The following is a 2,948-nucleotide window of genomic DNA, read 5'->3' as shown; positions in this document are numbered from 1 at the left end:
ACACAAACACATACTGTTTTATATATATATATATATATATATATATATATATATATATATATATATATATATATATATATATATATATATATATATATATATATATATATATATATATATATATATATATATATATATATATATGTCGGACGTCGGTAGATAGATTTTCATTCCTGTTTTGCTGGTTATGGTTTTCATTAACTTTTCTGTCCCAAACCATATCCTGCTGGGTTCAATCATCCAGTTCAGGTCCCGAGTAAAGTCAGGCCCACTGGTGAGAGTTGGGTTGTGTTTTCCCTCCGTTGTTTGCGTGGTCTTCGCTCCTTTATCCCAGGTACTGTTATTTCTGATCCCTCATCTCAATTAATTTCCTCTCCTCACTCAAAAATACAAACAACATATCATTCCTTTTCACTCCAAACAAAATAACAAAAAAAAAACCGGAAAAAAAGAAGCTGTTATCTCATTGCTCAGTTACTCATTTCCGGATACCTTCTTCCTTTGAATATCCCCCCAAAAAAATTTCACTGAATAAAACGTTTTTCCACCTTTAAAAGCTCTTCACAACTGAAAATCGCTTCCAAAATGTATTTTAAAATGCCTTACTCTGTTTATTACTACATTAGGAACAACCCATTCTTTCTTCTTCCTCATCAAAATCTCTTCCTTTTCTATTTCACAACACTTATTTCCCAAAACGTCTTCACTCCAAAATGATTAGTTCATCCAGCCTCCTCTTTCGCTTACAGCCAAATTTTCCTCGATGCCTTCAACCAAAAACACTCACCAACTCCCCTCCCAGGTTATCCAGTGTGGGAATCCTGAGGCATCCATTTTGCAGAGGTCGTGTGCACCCCAGAATAATTTCCTCTTCAGTCCATTCATCCTGTCAACCCCCTCCTTGTCAGTACCCCCTGCTTCCCACCTGCTCACCCTTCATCCTGCCCAGTGTCAGCTTCCAACTCGTTCTGCTCCCTCTTTGCTTCGCCTCCTTCCCCCTTCCCAGATTTGCCCTTGCCCCTCCCGACTTCAACCCCTCCCCACACTTTCTCCTTGTTCCTTTCCACATTCCTACGTCCTATCAGCAGATTTCCCCCCACCCCCCCATCCATAATTGTGTGGACCTCAAACATCCGAGGCTTCCGCTCCAATCTGGTAGATCTCGCAATCCAGGCTGCTTCCGATAAACCGGACATCATCTGCTTAACAGAATAGTACCTCCTTCAGGATGTCCTTGATTCCTTAGTGTCTCTTCCTGGCTATCGTCTCCTCCGGTTTGATCGAAATGAACCCCATCCTGGCGGCATAATTTCCTGTACATAAAGAACTCAATGTCACCCCCTCTGTGTGCTGTTCCTACATCTCCCAAACCCCAGGAGTACCTCTGGCTATGACTTCCCCTCCACTCCCACCTCATGTTTGTCTGTATGTTATGCTGTGCTAACAACAGCAATGATTCAATCTATCTCTATCTCTATATATCTCGATCTCTATCTTGATATATTGTTGTGAATCTGGAAGCCATGAGCACACAACATACAGGTTCTATAGAGCAGTTATGTCGGTAAGTATGTGTCTTCAGTTAGGGTCCCCGTCCCTCGTTTAATGGGTGAATAAATGTACTTGTGCTGTGAGTTACTTTGATTGGGTTTTCTTTCATTTTTACACCCCTCCTAACGACAACAACGCCAGCATCACCTTCACCTCGCTCTGACCGACGCCATTGCCTACGTGTGTCAGCACGTACGTGGGCGGAGCCCATGCAGAATACAGTTCCTCTGGCTGTTTGGTGGGCGGAGGCCACTCAGAATAATATTCATCTGCCTGTTTGGTGGGCGGAGTTCAAGGAGGAGCCTTGTGGTGGTCCTCGACCAATCAGCGTACTATGGGTGGGGTGACCGCCGCTCAGCCAATCAGATCCCACGACAGGGAGAAAGGGGTCTGCATGACGTCACCACGCCCCCAGGCCAATCGACGGACTTGCCGCTCGTTTTAGCCAATGACAAGGTGACGAGGGATTCCGCGCGCCAAAACCGTCCAGTGAGGGAGAGCGAGGTGGGCGGAGGCGTCCCCCCCCCCGGAGACAGGGTGAATAAGGGTGCGGCGCGTTCGCACAGCGTGAGATGGAAAGCTTGAGAGACACCATCCCCTACCAGAGCCGCAAGGGTTGTGCGCCGCGTCTCTGCCGACAACACCAGGAGCCCGAGATTGAGAGATCCTGCCGCAAACAGAACCGCAAGGGGTGCGGGCCGTCTCCCGAAGGATACAGAGGAGAGGTTTGGTTGCCAGGACGAGTGCCGAGCGGAGCTGAGTAGGCTTTCAGAACCGTAACAATATATATATATATATATATATATATATATATATATATATATATATATATATATATATATATATATATATATATATATATATATATATATATATATATTGTTGCGGATTCGCGCCCGCCGGCGTGCGAGCGGCCAAGTAACTCGAATCGCGGCACGTCGCCCACCGGACGGACAATCCCGTCGTGACCCTCTCGGACTAACGCCGGGAACTAGTCACGGGTGGGCCTGTCGGCCTCACCACGATCGTGCCAATCGGCCCCCCGCGTGGGATAGGGTTGCTCGCCAAATTCGACCTACCTAAGTACCCACACGGAGGGTAGACCGGGCGATCGCACCTCGCCGCAGGTCGACTTCGGACACGGGCCACTTTAAGCGACCCGTTCCGTACTATCGGGATAACCGAGCGGTGTTATCGTCGGCCTCGATGGTTCCGATTAATTCTCGGGCGTATTTAGCCCACTACCAACCCTTTACGTGAAGTAAGATGGAGATTCAATGAAAGAAAAGATGAAGCGAAACGGGAAAAACAGTTCAACATAAAGCACATTTATTCCGCGGCAAACGGAAAGCACACATATACAATTACACACCAAAAGCAAATGTAAAAGAGAAACA

Source organism: Eptatretus burgeri, chromosome 4 (assembly GCF_056783735.1).
Source record: "Eptatretus burgeri isolate ZD-2024b chromosome 4, Ebu_testis_v1, whole genome shotgun sequence".
In the NCBI taxonomy this organism is placed as follows: Eukaryota; Metazoa; Chordata; class Myxini; order Myxiniformes; family Myxinidae; genus Eptatretus; species Eptatretus burgeri.
Note: the sequence above shows the minus strand (reverse complement) of the source record.